The sequence below is a fragment of the Adiantum capillus-veneris genome, chromosome 5 (genome assembly GCF_014529385.1).
Source record: "Adiantum capillus-veneris isolate H3 chromosome 5, ASM1452938v2, whole genome shotgun sequence".
Taxonomy (NCBI): Eukaryota; Viridiplantae; Streptophyta; class Polypodiopsida; order Polypodiales; family Pteridaceae; genus Adiantum; species Adiantum capillus-veneris.
This window is the reverse complement of record NC_140935.1, coordinates 16,723,224-16,745,665: the sequence shown is the minus strand read 5'-3', so window position 1 is coordinate 16,745,665 and position 22,442 is coordinate 16,723,224. Positions and strand designations below refer to the sequence as shown.

The window sequence follows — 22,442 nt, the reverse complement described above, 5'->3', positions numbered from 1 at the left end:
CTTGACACTCAGGTAAATAACTTTAATTTATGAAAATTGACATGCAAGCCAATCACAATGCGCTGGTCTCTTTGCCTTCTAACACGCACTCCAAGTATATGTTCAGCTGCCCCAAGGTTTTTCGTTGAAAATGCAGATTTCAGCTTCCCTTTAAGAGCATCAATAGTGCTTCTTTTCTTTGCAGCTATCAACATATCATCCACATAGAGCACAAGAATGATAGGGCTGCCATCCTCATCATGTTTGGTATACAAACAATGGTCTGCATGGCTTCTTTTGTAACCATGTTTGAGCATGAAGCGGTCAAACTTCTTGTACCATTGTCTACATGATTGTTTCAGCCCATACAAGCTTCTATTGAGCATACATACCAAATGTTCCTTGCAAGGAATAACAAAACCCTCAGGTTGCTTCATGTAAAACTCTTCCTCTGCATCACCATGCAAGAAAGTGGTATGCACATCCATTTGGTCCATTTCCAAATCAAGAGCAGCCACTATGGCAAACAATACACGCAAAGTGGTCATCTTCACTACAAGAGAGAACACTTCCTGAAAGTCTATGCCCTTGGTTTGAACATATCCCTTTGCAACTAGCCTTGCCTTACACTTGGGTTTTGCATCAACTGTCTTGATTTTATACACCCATTTGTTAGGAATAGCCTTCCTTCCTTTGGGAAATTCCACCAAATCCCAAGTATGATTAGCATGCAAAGCTTTAATCTCTTCCTGCATAGCAAGCTCCCACTTGTCGCTGTGCTCTCACGTCGTTGCCTCTTTATACGTAAGAGGCTCTCCCTCATCTGTCAACATAATGTAATGCAAAGAGGGATCATATTTGCTCACAGGCCGTCTTTGACGAGTAGACCGCCTCACCCAATGATCCACATTATCCGACAATGGGTTTACATCAGGTGGCATGAAGATGGGCTGCTGTACATCATTTTCAGCATTGTTTCCTGGCTGCAAATGCCCTTCAAGAGCCTCAATTTGCTGCCCAACATCATCTGGCTCAAACACCACTGGATCATCTACCATATGTGGTGCATCTTGAGGGTCAAAAATAGGCCTAACAGGTGGCTGGTCATGCTGAAATTTGATCCTTTTATGGTCATGCTTTCAGGCACATGTGTTTTGAAGCAGCCTTGCCTCATTAAAAACAACATCCCAGCTGCATATAACCCTTTTGAGCTGAGGTAACCAAATCCTGTAACCCATTTCGCCTTCTTCACCATATCCCATGAAAAGGCCTTTAATGGATTTGGCATCTAGTTTACTCCTCAAGTCAGGTCTAACATGCACAAAAGCCTCGCAACCAAAAATGCGTAAGGGATCATATGAAGCAGGCTTGTCAGACCAAACCTCTTTAGGGATGTCACCTTTCAAAGACATGTGAGGGGATCGATTGCATATATGGACTGCAATTTTCAAAGCTTCTCCCCAAAATCCATGAGAGAGATTAGCTATGAACAGCATGCATCTCACCCTCTCACAAAGTGTCCTATTGAATCTTTCAGCCACACCATTAGAAGAGGGATTGTATGGCACAGTAAGCTCCCTCTTAAAGCCCAAATTTTCACAAAATTTGTTAAATTCAGCACTTGTGAACTCCCCCCGTTGTCCGTACGCAAGCATTTTAGTTTTCTACCTGTTTGGGTGGTTACAAATGCATGAAATTTCTTAAACGCAGTAAAGACTTCATCCTTGGTCTTAAGCAAATAAACCCAAATTTTCCTAGAATGATCATCAACAAAGGAGACAAAATGGCATGCACCTCCCATAGACTTAGTAGGCATGCTACATACATCAGAATGTACAAGATCAAGCACACAAGATTTACGAGAGACACCAGAGTAATAAGAACGCTTTACTTGCTTGCCATATTGACATTCATTACAAAAGTCAAGCTTTGTGCCTTTAGCATCAAGCTTGTTCAAAGTACAAAGCTTAGAAAGGCCCTTTTGGCTCATATCGCCAAGCCTCTTGTGCCACAACTCCATGTGAGAGTTAATTTCAGCCAATGCAATAAACTTGCCCAACACGGCCTTTCCATGCATGCAGTAAAGTGTCCCTTTCTTTGTGCCCTTTACAATCAGCCTTCAGCCTTTAGTCATTTTCCATGATCCTCTCTCAAACAAGATGCTGTGACCATGCATATCCATATGACCAACAGAAAGCAGACTATTCTTGATTCCCGGCACATATCTAACATCATGCAAGACAAGCTCATTTGTGCCATCTATGGAGAGATGCACAGTGCCAATACCCTCAATGGAACATGCATGATTGTAATTTGTTTCCAAGGTATACATTGCCGTGCTTGCCTGCATCAAAAGTAGAGAAACGCTCCTTGATAGGAGTCACATGAAATGAAGCACCGGAATCAACTATCCAAGTCTGGGATAATGCATCATTGACAGTCAACAAAGCATTTATAAGATCACTCTTGGTGATCTGCATGTCTTGTGAATGAACATTAAGAGAGGCATCAAGGTCATAAGCATCATCATCTGACAAAGTGGCACACAAGATGTCCTCTACATCTGACAGCTCCTCAATCACAACACTAGAAGCCACATTGGGCTTCTCTTTGTCCTTTGAGCTATCCTGTGCATCTGTCTTGACTTCCTTCTTCTCTTTCTTTTTGTCTCCACCATTCTTTTTCCGTTCTAACACGGCTTTATAGTACCTGCAATCGGGTTTCTTGTGACCTTTCCTGCCACACTGATAGCAAGTCACATCACCCTTGCCTTTGCTGGCATTTCCCCTTTCCTTACTCTTACTTACTCCTTTGTGCATAGACATTCTTCTTCTCTGTCCTGCCTCTAACCATGTTGGCAGAGCTGCCTCCCTCTCCACTGGCTTTCCTCCTGATTTCCTCATTCAAGATAGAACCCCTAACACCATCAAAGGTCAAATTGGGGTTATTGGACAATAAAACCACCAATGTTTCCCATGACTCGGGTAAGGTCATAAGCAAGAAGATAGCTTTCAGCTTATCATCAAAAGGAGGCAAGCCTGAATCCTGTAACTGCGACAAAGTACCTGCGAACAACAAGTGCTCTGCAGCGCTCTTGGACTCATCTAGTTGCATGCCAACAAGTTTTCGCATCAAATGCACTTGGTTGACAGGCGGCGTATTCTCATACATTCCTAACTTCTCTCACACATCAAAAGCACTTGTGAGACCTTTCACATCAATGACTGTCTCATCGGTCATGGCCATTTTAATGTATGTAGCAGCCTGCATGTTCAGGCTAACCCATGCTTCATCCGTCATATTCTGTGGCTTTACATGTTCCAAGTGCCCCTTCACAATCCTTAAGAAATAGGATTCCTTGAATCCTGTCTTTCCAAAGGTCGAAACCTGTTCCATCAAACCTCCTAATCTCGAAGAGAATCTTTACATCCGAAGAAGATGAGGCCATAGTTGCACAAATAAGAGGGCTAATACGCTGAATTTTTGGGCAAAATGCACAAAACCCGGAGTATAGCCTCAGAGAGATGTGCACTACAACTCCAAATGGTCACAAGAGCAATTTGGGGCAAAATAGGTGATTTAGGGGAAAAAACAAAAAAAAAAATTATACGTAGGAAATTTCAGCGAGTGAATTTGTACTCAAAAACAACAATTTAAGTTGTTTTTAGCCTCACAGAACATACATAAGGCTAATGCATAGCCTTTAAAAGCATGTATGAGCAAAAGCCCCAATTTGTAGCATCAAATTGCACAAAAATGAGCCACAAATGGTCATACATAGCCAAAACTTGTCAAATGTGCATAGATTGCATCAATTTGCACTTTCCCCAATGTAGTCGCATCATAAAAACACTTGCAAAAACCTGCGTAAATCTGAAATTTGCTGAAAACACCTGTTTTTCGGCAATTTCAGTGTTTTCGGGTAGCGAGGACTTAGCAAAAATGTTCCCACACCTTAATACATGATTTGCAAAACCTGTATTTTGCTGTCATAATCTGTAATTTGCTGATTTTGACCTAATTTCAGCCTGTTTTAGGTCAATTTGGCTTGCCGGGAGCTCTCTAGTGTCCGGCAACGAGTCCTTTGCGGATGAAATTGCAAATTCTCGCGTGAAAGTTGACCTCCTTAGCTGAAAATCAGTGTTTACAGATTTAGCTCTGATACCAGTTGATGAGCGCGGAGCGGTGTGTGCAAGTGATAGAGCACGCGAAGAAGTGCGGGGCTTGTGCTTTGGAGAGGGGCGAAGGCTTGCAGAGTAGGGGACGCTACAGATCGAAGAAGGAGAGAGAGAGAGAGAGAGAGAGAGAGAGAGAGAGAGAGAGAGAGAGAGAGAGAGAGAGCGCTACACGATAGTTGAGGGGAATGACTTAGTGAGTAAAATGACTCACCTTCCCTTTATTAAAAGTATAGGACCAATTTTATAGTTAGTGGCCAAGTTCACATTAGTTGATGAGCGCGGAGCGGTGTGTGCAAGTGATAGAGCACGCGAAGAAGTGCAGGGCTTGTGCTTTGGAGAGGGGCGAAGGCTTGCAGAGTAGGGGACGCTACAGATCGAAGAAGGAGAGAGAGAGAGAGAGAGAGAGAGAGAGAGAGCTACACGATAGTTGAGGGGAACGACTTAGTGAGTAAAATGACTCACCTTCCCTTTATTAAAAGTATAGGACCAATTTTATAGTTAGTGGCCAAGTTCAATGTGAACTTGGCCAAAGGTTGATAACCTTTAAACTATACACAAAAGGGGGCCATTTGGGCCTTTAACCCAACAAGCTTAACTAGTAACACTTCATGATTAGGGAGAGGGATTATTAAGAAAGTTAATGCAAAAGAAGATTATTTGGATATGATTAAGGCTTGAACTTTGAAAGGAGCTCGCTGCTGCTGCGCACCCTACTACCTGCCATCACCATCGCCCTCTCTACCCTTCGACTTGCTCTTTTTCTAGAAGAGCAAGCAAGCTTGATGGCCGAGGTGGAACGCTTGCAAGCCTCCTCGGTTATCTGCAAGATCATTGGCACTCGACCAACCATGGTGAGGTTCGGGACTTACTCCAGCCTCCAGGCCCGACTCCTCTCCAATGTGGTTAAGATTATCGATGTCCAGATCCTCAAGAGAGGGTACTATCAAATAGAGTTCGAGTCTCTAGAGATGACGGCCAAGGTGATTTCAATGAGCCCACTCGGTATCCGAGCAGCTCGAGCCTACTTCAGACAAAGTGTGGAGTGTTCGTTTCTCCCGAATCAGTGCTTCATTTGCAGACAGATGGGCCACTTGGCAAAGGTTTGTCCTCACAAGAGATCTCGACCCACAGCACATGTGCAGCCTCCCAAGGTTGAGCATGCCTAGCAGCCACAGACTCAGGATACACAGGCTGGTACCTCGACAGAGGCCAACGATCAGATAGCTGACGGTTGGCAACAGGTGACTGGCCGGCGCAGACGGGGACGGGCTCGCCACACTACTCCCCTTGGTGGCCGACCTCCTGCAGCTTAGCAACATTGGGTTCCGATAGGGAATTGTTTTGACCCTCTTCAGCAAGACACCCCAGAGGAGACTCCGTCCTCTTCAGCTCCGCCACCTCCTCCCTCACGCGACTATAACTTCACGCGATTTCTCGGCGACTCTTCTCCCGACTTGGAGGAGGCTTGCTTTGGAGTCCACATCCTATTTTTAGCATCTCGAGGCATTGAGGCTCTGAATACAACGGTAGGTTTCTCCTTTCTGCTGTGCGGCAGGGACCCTACAGAGTGAACCCTACACACAGTTCTTGAATGGCTCCAGATCCAAGCCACTGAGTTCTCACACCAGGGGTGACAGATCTGGTACAGACACTTTGGCCATTAGCCAAGTTCAACGTGACGCTGCCGGATGCAGCAGGTTGTGTGGTGCATTTGTTTGCTAACACTCAAAGCCCTTCCATGCTATGTATTTGTACATGAGGATTCTTGGACAGAGGATGTAGCCCTACGGCCTGCATGTTCGGCCTAGGCCTGGGTGGGACAGTCACTCCAGACGCGCTTGTCTAGAGGTCGCTCGGATGCGAATTACTCCCCATCCAAGCCGGCCTCAAAGAGAGCGCGGTTGGCAGTTGTTCCAACATCTGTTTTCTCTCCCTGACCCCATGAGGATTGTCTCATGGAGTGTGTAGGGATTGGTTGGACCCGAGTTTCAGCGTCAGAGGGGTCGATTGCGTTAGGAGCTTCAACGATGCATGGTGGGTGGTGAGATTGATATTCTTATGCTACAAGAGCATCATCTGTGTGAGAGCCGCATTGAACACGTCGGTCAGATTTTGTGTGGTCGCTACGAGACGTTTTGGTCAGCTGCATTTGGACCTGGAGGTATCCACGGAGGGGTATGTATGACTATTGCGGATTCTTGGCAGCAGGCTATTGTGGGCGGAGGTATTATTGTGCCAGGCAGAGGCAATGGATTACTATGCAGATTCTAGGTTGCCTCATGGGTTTTCTGAACATATATGCACCCAATGTGGCCAAGTGCACGTGCTGAGTTTTGGTCTCATGTTGTTGAGTCTCTGCTGCCTGCAGATCAATGGTGGGTTGGGGGGACTTCAACATGTTGGAGGACCCCTCTGACAAGATAGGAGGTGGCCATGCTACGATGCATGAGGCTGAGTTGGCAGCTTAGCAACGGCTATGTATGACTATGAGGGTTTCTGATGTTTGGCAGCACTCAGGTTTTGTGAGACCCCCAGACAGCTTGTCTTTCTCTTGCTCTCATCGCAGGGTAGGAGGAGTGAATCTATCTAGGATAGATCGCTTCTACGCGAGTGACCACTTATGTGACATGGGGGATCTGTTTGCATCCTTGCAAGGACGACTTTTTCCGACCATGCGTCAGTGATTCCCACAGTGACAGACAGACAGAGGAGGAGGGGTGTGATGCTACGCATCCCTGAGCGGATCTTGCTGGATCCAAATCTTAGAGAGGGAGTGGAGGCACTTTGGACAGAGATGTTGGACTCGCAAGACACCCCTGCTGGTAGAGTGGCCTCTCGACTGGCAGAGCTTAGTCGCTTCTTCCTTCAGGAGTCTGCAGCTCGTTTGGCTGCAACGAGGGAGGATGAGAAGCGACTTTGACAGGGCACTTCTTTCTTATAGAGCATGCAGGAGCATGGTTGGAGGAGGAGCTGCAGCAAGCTAGGCAAGAGTTGACTAGCATTAAGGAGCGATGCCATGAGTTTGCCTTCCATCGTCACGCTTCTCAGTGGTCCCAGGTAGATGACCGAGTTACTAGGGATTTTTTTGAGACAGTGGGGCCAGGCCATGCGCACACCAGTGTTGATCAAATGAGGAGACCAAAAACGGATCAGTTGCTTCAGAGCCCAAGGATATGCGTGCAGTTGCTACTAAATTCTACCGCGATCTATTGTTAGTAGAGCCTCAGTCACAGCCCCAAGATGCATGCAAGGAGCAGGTTTGGGCACAGATGCCTTGCCTTGTTACGAGGAGATGCGACAGAGACTTGAGATTCCTCTCCAACTAGAGGAGCTCCGTGAGGCCCTCAAAGCACTCTCCCGTAGTAGTTGTCCAAGGGAGGATGGTTTAACACCCAACTTCTTCTTGGAGTACTAGGACTTGCTATGTTCTGATCATTTACACCGTATTCCATTACGTTTTGCACACTGGCGAGATGCCCGACAACATGAGTGAGGGCTTGATTTACCTGATTCCCAAGGAGGGAGGCTCCTTGGATGAGATTCGACAGTGGCGACCCATTATCATCCTCAATTCATCCTACAAAATCCTAGCAAAGGCTCTGAGCTTGAGGATAGATCCACTACTAGAGAGCATTATACATGGGACTCAAACAGGTTTTGTCAAGGAGCGTAGTATCCTTGACAACATCTTCACTTTCTGGGAGGCATCTGCCCTTGCCAGTCTCTGAGAAGAGGATTTGGTGATAGTCCTTTTCGACTTTGAGAAGGCCTTCGAAAGAGTTGACTGGGACTTCCTGAAGGGCACTCCATGCAAGATGGGTTTCATAGATGCTTGGATCAGAGGTGTGTCAGCTCTTTACAGACACGCGCACAGTCACGTGCTCTTGGCAAGGGGCCAAGGGGGCGTTTCTTGCTTACACGCTCGGTCAGATAGGGCTGCCCTCTTGCCCCCTTCTTTTTTCTGTTCTATGAGGAGGCGGTGAGCAGATTCTTGACTTCTCAGCAGGTTGGCCTGCGTGGTCTAGAGCTCCCTATCAGAGCAGATGAGCTTCTTGACGCTGAGTTTGCCAAGGACTCAGCCTTATACTTGAAGGGCCAAGAGACCAATCTGCATAGGTGTGAGCAAGCTCTTGGGGTGTTTTGTAGTGCATTAGGCGCACTGATCAACTAGAGAAAGACAGTTGCTTTCTGGGTTGGCGGGGCTCCTACACCTTCTTAGTCGCCAAGTGAGAGTTTCAGATAGATTCCCCCATGGACTGCAGTTCACTACTTGGGCTGTCAGGTTGACCTGGACTTATCTCTTGAGCAGTAGTCTGCTCCCCTCGTCCTGTCCATCAGGAGGAAGTTGCTACATTGGAGCTCGGCACGGCTCTCTTTGGCAGGCAGAGTTATAGTGGCCAACCAGGTTTTGTTGGCTGCTATGTGATACATTACATCTTGCTGGATCTTTTTGAGCTCGCGTATCAGCCAGTTAGAGAGGCTGATAAGGAATTTTCTTGGGTCAGGGCGCGACACTCAGTCAGCCCAGGCCAAAGTAGCCTGACAGGTCATCACTCTACCGTGCTCTCAAGGGGGGTTGGGGATCATAGACCCAACACAACATAGAGAGCCCTTGTTGAGAAGTTTGTTGTCAGAGGATTGCTTCCAGGGAAGGAGCCCTGGAAGGAGTTGTTGCTTCAGCGGCTTAGAGCTTGAGTGCCTCATGCAAGAGGCCCTTGCAGCCCTTCCATCAAGTGGATCTTTACAGAGATGCGCAAAGTTGGTATGAGCAGGAGACTAGAGGATCGTTTTGTTGTGAGCCTGCTTCGCTCTTGGGAGCAGCTGCGGAGTGGCCTGGAGCAACACCAACCCACTTGCACGGAGGAGCGCTTGAGACAGCCCCTTGTGTGGAACCCCATGGTTAGCACTCAAAGAGGCCACTTGGTTGGTAGTAGGACTCATGTTTCCTAGGGTCCCATGGCAGAGGGTCCAGCACGCACTCTAGGTGACTGGCCGTAGTTCTCAAGTTTGCCAGAGGAGATACAGAGCATCCAGCTGCAAGGCATGAGAGCAAAGCATGTGCCAGGACATCACAGAGGCTTTACCAGCTGAGTGGCTCACTCCTCTAGCGCCAGCAGCTCCCACAGCCTTCACGCGACTGGAGATCCTCATTGCAGTTCGCGCTTGCTCAGAGACAGTACCCGACATGTTCTTCGAGATCTAGGGCGAGGGTCAACTACACAGTCTCGGTAGAGGCTCCACAAGTTGCAGAGTGTTGTTTTCAGAGCATGCAAGTAGTGGGCATCTATGGGAGGACTTGTGTCATAGATCCTCACCCAGCAGCTCTTGAGACAGGCCATTGGAGGCTTTGGGCTTGGGAGAGCTGCCCTCTGGCACAAGTGCAATGGGATCCTGGAGAGTGGTTTTGGAGAGACCCTTTCTCTTCAGCCAACCACCCGAGGATCCCTTTCTTTCAGTACACTGTTCGACTAGGACGTCACATATTGGCAGCACAGAGAGAGGCTCGTCCTGCTGCAACACTTCATTGGCAGGAGAAGGGTCTCACAACTGAGTTCTTGTCAGGCTTTTGGGTGAGGTTGTAGGACTCCAGACAGCCACGACAAGCCACTTTGTTCCACTGGTTAAATGCACACAGAGCTACAACAGTGGGGAATTGGCTGGTACATAGTGGCCTCTTGACAGCCTGTGCAGCTTGCGACTGTCCTTTGGAGAGTCAACGTCACTGTCTGTGGGACTGCCCCATGGCACAGTAGGTTTAGCTTCGGGTTCTTCAGCTGATGCCAACTCTCTCCACAGCGCGAGAGTACACTTGGGGTGCAACTGCTTGGTCCACCCTCACGGGCCCTGTGCTACAGTTTGAGGTATCTTCCACCAGCAGGATGATAGTGATCCAAGGGGGTCGACCTACACTGCAGCCTGCTACAAAGCTTACCCCCCAGAAGTGGTGCAGAGTGAGAGAGGTGTGTTGGGAGCTCGATTGTGGCCTCACACTCTCGTTCATTTGGCAGGCCCGCCTCTCTCCCTTTTATCTCTCTCTTCCTCCCTCTCTCTTTCTCTCTATTCTCTCTCTCTCTCTCTCTCTCTCTCTCTCTCTCTCTCTCTCTCTCTCTCTCTCTCTCTCTCTCTCTCTCTACCCTCTCTTTCTCTTTCTTTATCCCTCTCTCTTTCTCTATCCCTCTCTACCTCTACTCCCTCTCTATCTATCTCTATCTCTGCCCCTCTAACCCCCTCTCTCTCTATTTCTCTATCCCTCTCTCTCTTTCTCTCCCTCTTCTCTCTCTCTCTCTCTCTCTCTCTCTCTCTCTCTCTCTCTCTCTCTCTCTCTCTCTCTCTCTTTCTCTTTCCCCCCCCCCCTCCCCCCCCCCCCCCCCCCCCCCCCCCCCTCTCTCTCTCTCTCCCCCCTTCTATCTACTCCCTCTTCCCTCTCTACTTTTCATTTTTACTTTCTATTGTTATGTCTCTACTCTCTATGTCTCCACTATATCTATTTACACCTACTTTTTCCTCTTTTTTAAATTCCTCTCTCTCTCTCTCTCTCTCTCTCTCTCTCTCTCTCTCTCTCTCTTTGATATCTCTCTCTTTACTTTCCTCTCTCTATTCTACTCTTTTTACCTCTTCTATTCTTTTTTCTATAAACAAACTTAATCTACAAGCATATTCATTTACAAACAAAGCGCATTTTCAAATTGCAAAACGATTGCGGAGACACTAATCTACTCTACCCAAACAACCTACAACAAAAAACCATGAACCCTAATCTTAATTTAATTATACAAGCAAATGGACGAAGTACGTGCATTTTCTTTCTCTCTTTTTGTTTTAATCTTTGTGTGTGTGTGTGTGTGTGTAGTATAATACAATAGAGACAGAGAAGAGGGGGGGGGGGAAGAGAGAGAGAGAGAGTTATCTGTTTACCTTGACTTGTAGATTAAGTTGATCATCCTAAGCAGTTCGCAGTTAGCCCCCCTCTACAAAAACTTCTTCAAACAAAATCCAAAATAGTTTGCGTGTGTGTGTGTAAGAGAGAGAAAGAGAGGAGAGATGGGGGGAGAGAGAGAGAGATGAGGGAGAAGCTTGAGGACGCAGGTGCATTGGTAGGGGAGAGTTTGAGTAGAGTATGCTTCAAAAAGCGGCATACTTTACTCCCTCTTTCTTTTTTAGGCGTAAGTTATTACCGCAATTATTATTGTGCTAATTACCCCGCGTACATTACCACACACAGTTTTCAAACGGATACAAAAGTATTTGAGATAGCGGGAGGGGGAAGAAACCACCTCTCTCCACCCTTAAATTGTATCATAATCTAAGTAAAATCTTTTAATTTTCTGAAGTACACCTTCTCAGCAAGACTAGCAAGGAGACATAGCATTTTCAGCCACCCAAGATCCTGATGAAAAAGCCGCAAAAGGAATTATAGGAGGATACATAACGGCGGAAGAACAAGTCATTTATGCTAAGGAAGGTCGTTGTTATCAATGTCACGTCAAGGGTCACATTAAAGCGGCTTGTGAAACCGGCCCGTGGGGCAGTAGGCTTTGGCTTTCACCCGAAATTCTTTACTTTAGACACACACACAGAGAACGTGCAAAAGGAACCTGCGACGGGAATTAACACTTAAGCACACACTGCTCGGAAGCTAGAATGCCCCGAGCAGACGCCGACAACATGTAGGCCCCAAAATTGCCACTCCTTTCGGTATTTCTTTATACTTCGAGAGGGTAAATTACAAAGTAGAGTCCTAGGAATTCTTCACCTGTATCCAGCCAGATACCACCTGTTTTGGCCAGATTTCGGTAGCATAACAGCCCCAAAACTTGCGTGAAACGAATCCCCCTGCTAGAACTCACTTCCACTGGCATAAACCCTCTGATTCGTGCCCAAAAACAGTAAATTCAGCACGCTGTATTTACTGGTTTTTGCCCTATTTTCAGCCCTAAACAGTCCCTGAACTGTCCTCTGTCAATGGGGCACTGTTCCCATGGTTCTGGCATCCGTATGGCTGAAAAACAGTCAAATTACATCGCATACACATCGCTGAAAACGCACCTGTTTGGTGAGGTTATGACCCTCACCGGTGCCTGCTTTGGAGTAGCAATTAGCTACTCTTGTTCCTGCTCAAGGAGGCTCTTGCCTCAGTACAAAAGCATGAAACCACACAAGTGTACATCAATCAAATGAAGAGCCCTCTTGTGGGGCATCACATAACTGCACGTAGGGGAGGGAGAGAGAGAGAGAGAGAGAGAGAGAGAGAGAGAGAGAGAGATCAGTGTGTAGTGTGCGTGTCATCACTCCTCACTGTACATAGAGAGGAAAGAAAGCACTCCATAGCTCTTAACCTATGACAGGTTCTCAATGAAGCATCCCCCCAACATAAATCGAGCACCCCCTCTTCTGCCCTTGACCTGTAATGCATCTGTAAACTAATAGATGCAAAAGGGGAAGATTTCCATGGCTGCCAAAACCTGCGTATCGCTGAAAACGCAGAAAAACAGCCCTGTAAACACACATTTGATGCCTTCCAATGCTGAAAATGAGCTCCTTGGTCCTAGGTAAAGTCATGGGAAGCTCAAAGATGGAGAGAAATGGCTGAAAATCAGAGTTATCAGCCTCCAAAACTGCTCCAAAAAGTCAGTTACGAGTTCTACTCTCCCAAACTTGGTAAATTGGCCAAAAAGTGCCACTTGGCACTCATACATGCAATTTCCCCGCATTGGGCTTCTTGCTTAAAAATCTCTCAACCGGTGCATCAGTTGACTTTGCAGCGAAGTTGTAAAATGTTCCCCTTGTCATTCCGAAGGTAGTGACGCGAATAGATTTCATTGCCCGAAATAGCAGTTCCCTAATTTTTAGGAGATGCTTTCGTTGGGTTCCCACTCGTCTTCTGACCATCTATCCCCATTGGGACCGCGTCCAAAAATGCAATGTGGCCTAACTATCAGGTATTTTCTTTTGGTGATTCCACCTCGACTTTATGCCTTTATTGAGTTCACTTCGTATTGGTGCATCAGTTGACTTTGCAGCGAAGTTGTAAAATGTTCCCCTTGTCATTCCGAAGGTAATGACGCGAACAGATTTCATTGCCCGAAATAGCAATTCCCTAATTTTTAGGAGATGCTTCCGTTGGGTTTCCACTGGTCTTCTCACCATCTATCCCCATTGGGACCGCATCCAAAAATGTAATGTGGCCTAACTGTCGGGTATTTTCTTTTGGTGGTCCCACCTCGACATTTTGCCTTTATTGAGTTCACTTCCTAGTATCCACCAACTTGCTAAGTGCGACATGGAGACCTACATGATCTTGCATTGAGCCTAGACATCCTCTTATTATACGAATTCCAATGCCGACCAACTTCCAGTCTGCGGGTGAAACTACCGTTCACATTGGCCATACAATGTCCAACCATTTGCAACTTCCAAAAGAGGGTCTCAAAAATAAAACAAAAATCATTGGAAAGAAACCAACAACTAAGGTTAGCAGTTGCCACGTCCTTGTGACATACCCCCCTTTTGAGATCGCAAACGTATACCATAAATACATGCCACTGATGATCTTGTGTTGTTAGCACTCTTTTATCATTGCATGTATCCGCAAGAAAGGTCGCAACACAGATACAAATGACTTAATGAGACCTTCATACTTTTGTCATTTATCTATTACATTGAATTCACATGTACATATGATGTGCTAGCTCTATCATTATCCCTCCTTTGCACACGTTGGGTTGGGGCATAAGTAGCCTGTAACCCAAAGGCTTCAAGGTAAAGCTACAATACATTTGGTGACTCTGACAGTTCATGCTCTTGCATCCACTTTCCATCCATAGGTGGATATTCTTGAACTTCACCACATAGCATCTTGCAACCTGTCCCTTAACTTTTTACATGTGTAAGAGGCTCTTGCCTCTGCAAACGAGCATAATTCCGCAACACTGTAGCATACTACCCACGACCAAGGAACCTCAAATTTCAAGATGATTTACCAATGCGTCAAAGAATCCAAGCAATCGCCTCAGAAAATCGGCGAGCAGCATGCCACCTGGAAGACACACATCACTCCCGCAGGAGATCTAGTGGCCAATCTACCATCGTGAGACCTCTCCCTATCTCATCTTGGTTCATACTTCCAAACCCTAAAAATGCAGCAGAAAATCAACCCTAATTTGACCACTTTTTGACAGGGCGAACATGCGGAATTTCCTGTCTGTCCTGTGAAGAGGAACCCCCTTCCATAATGCCCTTCCCTTTGTCGGCCATAGTGTAATCCAGCGTTCATGTACTCTGTGTCTTTACCCAAAACAACCGAGGCTCACTCTTTGAGGAAAAAAAGATTGATGTCTTGGCAACGGAACCATGAAACTGGCCCCTAGGGCGGTTGACGTTAGCTTTCACCCGAAATTCTTTACTTTAGACACACACACACAGAACATGCAAAAGGACCCTGCGACGGGAATTAACACTTAAGCACACACACTGCTCAGAAGCTAGAATCCCCGAGCAGACGCCGACAACCTGTAGGCCCCAAAATTGGCGCCCCTTTCGGTATTTCTTTATACTTTGAGAGGGTAAATTACAAAGTAGAGTCCTCGGAATTCTCACCTGTATCCAGCTAGATACCACTTGTTTTGGCCAAATTTCGGTAGCATAACAGCCCCAAAACTTGCGCGAAACCAATTCCCCTACTGGAACTCACTTCCACTAGCATAAACCCTCTGATTCCTACCCAAAAACAGTAAATTCAGCACGCTGTATTTACTGGTTTTTGCCTTGTTTTCAGCCCTAAACAGTCCCCGAACTATCCTCTGTCAATGGGGCACTGTTCCCAATGGTTCTAGCGTCCGTATGGCTGAAAAACAGTCAAATTACATCGCATACACAGCGCTGAAAGCGCACCTGTTTGGTGAGGTTATGACCCTCACCGGTGCCTGCTTTGGAGTAGCAATTAGCTACTCCTGTTCTTGCTCAAGGAGGCTCTTGCCTCAGCACACAAGCATGAAACCACAGCATTGTACATCAGTCGACTGAAGAGCCCTCTCGTGGGGCATCACATAACTGCACGTAGGGGAGAGAGAGAGCAGTGTGTAGTGTGCATGTCATCACTCTTAGCAACACACTGTACATAGAGAGGAAAGGAAGCACTCCATAGCTCTTAACCTGTGATGACAGGTTCTCAATGAAGCATCCCCCCATCATAAATCGAGCGCCCCCTCTTCTGCCCTTGACCTATAATGCATCTGTGAACAAATAGATGCAAAAGGGGAAGATTTCCATGGCTGCCAAAACCTGCGTATCGCTGAAAACGCAGAAAAACAGCCCTGTAAACACGCATCTGATGCCTTCCAATGCTAAAAATGAGCTCCTTGGTCCTAGGTAAAGTCATGGGAAGCTCAAAAATGGAGAGAAATGGCTGAAAGTCAGAGTTATCAGCCTCCAAAACTGCTCCAAAAAGTCAGTTATGAGTTCTGTTCTCCCAGACTTGGTAAATTTGTCAAAAAGTGCCACTTGGTACTCATACATGCAATTTCTCCGCATTGGGCTTAAAAATCTCTCAACTGGTGCATCAGTTGTCTTTGCAGCAGAGTTGTAAAATGTTCCCCTTGTCATTTCGAAGGTAATGACGCGAACAGATTTCATGGCCCAAAATAGCAGTTCACTAATTTTTAGGAGATACTTCTGTTGGGCTCTCGCTGGTCTTCTGACCATCTATCCCCATTGGGACCGCATCCAACAATGCAATGTCGCCTAACTGTCGGGTATTTTCCTTCGGTGATCCCACCTCAACTTTATGCCTTTATTGAGTTCACTTCCTAGTATCCACCAACTTGCTAAGTGCGACGGGGGGACCTACATGATCTTGCACTGAGCCTAGACATCCTCTTACTATACAAATTCCAATGCCGACTAGCTTCCCGTCTACGGGTGAAACTACCGTTCACGTTGGCCATACAATGTCCGACCATTTGCAACTTCAAAAAGAGGGTCTCAAAAATAAAACAAAAATCATTGGAAAGAAACCAACAACTAAGGTTAGTAGTTGCCACGTCCTTGTGACAGCTTGTCCTAAGACAGCCCCACCTAAAGAAACTAAGGCACCAGCAGCAACCACAAGCACTTTAATGAACCAAGTTAAATCTTCTCATGTTTCTGAGACACACATTGATGAGTCTCTCATGAAGTGTTATGGTCATGTGAAGGGTCAACGTTTTGTTATATTTGTTTGATCCAGACAGTATGCATGATGTGATTAGTGTCTCTCTTGTAGAGAGAGCCCACCTAGAGGTTAATCAGATATCTCCTCTCGAGGTGTCTGGCTCCACTGCCGGTACGGACTCTCTCATCACGTAAGAGTGCCTTGATGTGTTGTTTACAGATCAACAAGCTGCTTTCCGTAGGAAATTTGTCGTGTCTCCTCTCTCAGGAAGTGATATGCTTTTGGGCATCAGATGGTTTCGCGAGCATAACCCTTTGTAAGGTGCAGCGGAAGTGAATGTTGAACTTTGCTCAAGATGAGTGCTCCAAACTGTGCTCAAGGTTCCTTTTACTTACGGAAGGGAGAGCCTTCCGTCCCTTTAGTGAGAGAGTGCAAGTGATCACAAACAAAGAGGAAAAACATTGTGAATGAAGGTGCTAAAACTAAGAGATAGAGAGAGAAGAATACGACACCAAAATGTTGTCAAACCCTCCTCCGACGGCCCCACTCTCTATGGCGACAGCGGTCTACTGTTGATTGCACAAATCTCTACAATGCTTTGGACTTGCCGACGATGTCAACGACGATGAGGCCGATGACGAGACGGGCTGAAATCTGAAAAAGCTAAGGGCTGAAATCTGCAAATCTTTATCTGCTGAATTCTGACTATGTCGATGACGACGATGCGATGACGACGCGCTGAAAACGCAGATGCTGAACTCTGTGTTTTCCGGGCTGAAATTACAAACTGCGCTAGCTCTGACCATGCGGCGAGGATCCCTAGCGTTTTTGCCTCACAATAGCTACACTAGTGTTTTTGCATCAGTAGACCAGCCTTGGCGGTTCTATTCAGCAAATCAGCCTGGCGTCATCACGACACAGCAGATCAGCCAAGCGTTTTGCATTTGCAAAACAACCGGCAACAGCAGGACCAATTTCAGCCCTAGCATTTTTGGGACAGCAGAGCACCTAGCATTTTGCAATTCCTCCGCAACGGAATCAGCAGAAGCATTAGCGTTTTCAGTTCTCAGCCTTTAGCACTTGCAGAAGAACCCCCGAACCTCGCAGATCTCACCTTCCCGCAGTAGATCCTCGCCACATGTCAGATTCCGCAAGGTTTACATATTCAGCCCGAAAAACGCAGATTTTAGCATCTACTTTCCAGCGCGTCGCCGTCGCATCGTCGCCATCGACATAGAGTCAAAATTCAGCAGATAAACATTTGCAGATTTCAGCCCTTAGCGTTTTCAGTTTTCAGCCCGTCTCGTCGTCCTCCTCATCGTCGTCGACATCGTCGGCAAGTCCAAGCATTGTAGAGATTTGTGCAATCATAAGTAGACCGCTCTTGCCATAAAGAGTGGGGCCTTCGCAGGAGGGTTTTACAACGTCTCTGGTGTCGTATTCTCTTCTCTCTCTATCTCTCAGTCTCATGCACTTCCATTCACTGTGTCCATTCACTTTGTTTGTGTCCATTGCACTCTCTCACGAAAGGAACGGAAGGCTCTCCCTTCCGTAAATAAAAGGAACCCTTGAGCACAGTTCGGAGCACTCATCCTGAGTAAAGTTCAAACATTCATTCCGCTGCACCTTACATTGGTATCAAAGCTTTGGCAATGTTCTATATCACTCAAGGAAAGAACCACAAGAACCACATAATTTTTTTTGCTTGTTGAGGTCGCACGAACGTAAGTTCACTTCGGCGTGTCGATTCCTGATCGTGTTTTTGAAGAGTGACAAGGATCCCAGGAAAGAAGGGCTTGTCCAGCCTCGCCTTGTGCCTCTTTTCACTCATTGAGAGTGGACCGTGCACTTAGCGGCCGGCCAATCAACGTGAGGTGGGAAAAAGCAACCTTGGTGTGAGCGCAAGGCCGCCAAGGGATGCGCTCGCGGAAAAAAGCAGACCTCAGGTGAAGAGAAGATCCTTCTCAAACACAGATTGCAAGCGAAAGAAGAACCTCAAGAACCCCAAGAACCCAAGTTCCTCGTGAACTTAAGAACCCAAGACCACAAGAACCCACGACTTCAGTGGATGGTCATCAATCCAAGCGGAATGGATACTTCGCTTGGAGGTGATGAGCATGAGAGAGGCGAAGAAGAATTTTCCCCACCAGGAGGTTTTTCTGACCCTCCCCCTTCCCCATCTACGCCAAGGATTGCACTAACTCCTATATGGAGGCTTTCAACAAGAGGATGATGGACAGGAAGTTAGAAAGCGAAGAAAGAATAGCAACCATAGAGCGCAAATACCAAGGAAGAATGTGTTAGGTGCAGCGGAATGAATGTTTGCGCATTGCTTAAGATGAGTGCTCCGAACTCTGCTCAAAGTTCCTTTTGTTCTTATGGCAGGTAGAGCCTTCCGTTCTTAATGAGAGAGTGCTATGATCACAAACAAAATGAATGGACACTGTGCGTGCAAGTGTATGAGACTGAGAGATAGAGAGAGAAGAGAGATACGACACCAGAGACGTTGTAAAACCCTCCTCTGAAGGCCCCACTCTCGTCGGCGAGAGTGGTCTACTTATGATTGCACAAACTGGTACAAACTGAATGCATGTGATTGATGCAAGTCTAGGCTATGTTGGCAATGACGACGGGGATGACGAGACCGACCTAAGGGCTGAAATCTGCAATCCTTTATCTGCTGTCCAAAAATGCTATGGGCTGAAATCTGTTGTTGCCGAAAAACGCTGATTTTGGGGGCTGTTTTCTGATGATCTTTGTCGCTGAAAATCTGCAGGTTTAGGGCTGAAAACTGAGGTTCTTACGGGCTGAAGCTGCTACTCTTTAGGGGCTGAAAACTGAAGGTTCTTCATGGCTGAAAAACGTTGCATGCTGAGGTTGCAAAGGCTACAAATCTGCAAACGCTGTGGTCTGCAAAAACGCTAGGTTGATGTGTCTCCAAAAACGCTAGCTTGCTGGCCTTTCCGGGCTGATACAAAACGCTAGGGCAAGGGGGTACCGTGGCTTGTGTCTGATGAAAAACGCCAAGGCTGATGCACTCCAGAAACGCTAGGTGGGGGTTGGTCTTTGCTTGGAGGAAATCCACCAAGTTCTTGTTGGAAAAGTTGCATGCTGAGCTTGGCTCCTGTTGCCTCTTCTGCCATTTAGTGCTAGCCTAGGTTTGCTTATATACAAACTTACTCAATTTGCCCTACCTACTTTCCAACAAAAGTCACTTAAAAATAATAAGTGAAAAATGTCAAAAATAGGTAAAATAGGCTAAATGCACTGGAAATTTCCCCTGAAGGATTCTGATGGATTCTGATGGGAATGCTTATGATCATGCTATGTGCAACCAAACGATATGCATCTACATTAAGTGACTGGACATGCACGGTCTACGAATAGACTCACAAAAGTGCCAGATCACTTCTAATCTAGACTGACTGGATTGATTGAACCCTTGTCGTGTTGTAGCTTGTCCACGGACACAAAAGGTTGGATGTGTCACGTGACAAAATGGCAGCCATTAACGCGTGAGAGCGAGCAAGCACGCTTGGAAGCCAAAGAAAGACGAGCCAAATTTCATCGCGAGAACAACGAAAGACAAGCAGAATATGACCGCGAGAACAAAGCAAGACAAGAGAAGAGCGATCAACACATGCAAGAGTTGTGGCGACTTTTTTCTCAAGTGCAGGCGCACTTTGCACAGAATCAGGAAAAGGAGACTCTCTCAGTCTCTACTTCTCCAAAGCAAGACACACATGATTTGCATGATGATTTGAATGACATTGATTTGCCTGATGATTTGAATGATAATGATGAGCATGATGATTTGGGTGACAACGACAAGCATGATAATTTGCATGATCAAGATGTGATTTCTCACAAGCATGAAGAAGATGTGATTGTTCACAAGAAGGATGAGTTAGTGGATACTTTTTCTAGCGAATCTAACCTCATTGCAGATTCGATCAATCACGAAGAGCCGATCTTGGCTCTCGAGCCTAGGTCCAAAGAACCCTCATAGGAAGTATTATGTGTTCGCATGATTAGTACGCACGCATTGTACCAGTGTTTCATTCGTGATCGTTTCCTGTATTTTAGTCAACATCTTTATGTGATCCCTTTTCCTAGGCATGACATATTGTACGTTGAGCACGTTTCACTCATGAATGAGCACGAATGTATGCGGATTTTTCATGAAAAGCTGAAAAGCATGCATTCAAAGAAGTCACATTCCATGTCTCTTCCTTGGCATGACACATTCATAGAACGAGCACATGAAAGTATGAGCACCAAGCATGGGCATTTCCGTTGTGAATTGCGACAGTTGGTTGCTTTAGGTCAGAAGAGAAAGATTGGATCTCATTGTTTGCGTGTGTGTGGTGAACGGTTTGGCACTCCATCTCTTTGTTCATCTACATTTCATGCTCGGTCTTTGAGGAAGACTAGATTTTTTCCAGTCACTTTACATGGAATAGGTATGTTCATGTTTTTGTGTTAGAAGTGGTTTCAAGAATTTTCAACCATGGAGATTCTTGAAGAAGAAAGAAGCATGACTCTAGTCGAAGTTGAAGCATTGAAGGAGCCACAGAAGACTTTGTCTCGCTTTTGGCGCGGCCCAAAGAAGCAAGCGTTGCAGACCTTCATGAAGTTCAAGTATTCACGACTCACACATCAGAGTGGGCCGGCAAAGAGTCCTTTCCAAGATTCCGGATGCTTTTGGCTATCTCCCTCGACGCCATACAGTTCGGTACCAGTACCTCACTTTGAAAAGGAGGGGATATCACGTGACACATCCAACCCCATGTGTCCGTGGACAAGCTACAACATGACCAGGATCAGTTCAGTCAAGTCAATCTAGAATAGGAAGTGATCTGGCACTTTTGTGAGTCTGTTCGCAGACCGTGCATGTCCAGACACTTAGATTAGATGCATATCCTCTAATTGCACACAGCATGATCATCAGATTTCCATCAAAACCCATCAGGAGCATTTCTACAGTGCATAGACCTATTTTCCCTATTTTTGACATTTTTCACTTATTATTTTTAAGTGACTTTTGTTGGGAAACTGGGTAGGGCAAATTCAGTGAGATGATATATAAGAAAACCTAGCGCTAGCACTTTCTGGCAGAAGAGGCAGTAAGAGCACTCGCTCAACAGGTAACTTCTCAGCAGAACCCGCAAGATCTCTAGCGTTTTTGCCTCACAGCAGCTAGACTAGCGTTTTTGCATCAGTAGACCAGCCTTGGCGGTTTTGTTCAACAAATCAGCCCGGCGTCATCACGACACAGCAGATCAGCCAAGCGTTTTGCATTTGCAAAACAACCGGCAACAACAGGACCAATTTCAGCCCTAGCATTTTCGGGACACCAGAGCACCTAGCGTTTTGCAATTCCTCCGCGACGGAATCAATAGAAGCATCAGCGTTTTCAGTTTTCAGCCTTTAGCACACGCAGAAGAACCCCCGAACCTCGTAGATCTCACCTTCCCGCAGTAGATCCTCGCCGCACGGTCAGATTCCGCAAGGTTTGCAGATTCAGCCCGGAAAACGCGGATTTCAGCATCTGCGTTTCCAGCGCGTCGTCGTCACATCGTTGCCATCGACATAAGAGTCAAAATTCAGTAGATAAAGATTTGCAGATTTCAGCCCTTAGCGTTTTCAGTTTTCAGCCCGTCTCGTCGTCCTCCTCATCGTCGTCGACATCGTCGGCAAGTCCAAGCATTGTAGAGATTTGTGCAATCATAAGTAGACCGCTCTCGCCATAGAGAGTGGGGCCTGCGGAGGAGGGTTTTACAACGTCTCTAGTGTCGAATTCTCTTCTCTCTCTATCTCTCAGTCTCATGCACTTCCATTCACTGTGTCCATTCACTTTGTTTGTGTCCATTGCACTCTCTCACTAAAGGAACGGAAGGCTCTCCCTTCCGTAAGTAAAAGGAGCCTTTGAGCACAGTTCGGAGCACTCATCTTGAGTAAAGTTCAAACATTCATTCCGCTGCACCTTACATTGGTATCAGAGCTTTGGCAGTGTTCTGTATCACTCAAGGAAAGAACCACAAGAACCACATAATTTTTTTTGCTTGTTGAGGTCGCACGAACCTAAGTTCACTTGGGCGTGTCGATTCCTAATCGTGTTTTTGAAGAGTGACAGG

The 22,442-nt window shown here is 46.4% G+C and overlaps 1 protein-coding gene across 2 annotated transcripts in view; it reads right to left on the bottom strand.

Moving 5' to 3' along the window:
• Positions 1-22,442, bottom strand: part of LOC147456936 (uncharacterized) — a 72,356-nt gene that overhangs the window by 1,019 nt on the left and 48,895 nt on the right. The window lies entirely within an intron of this gene.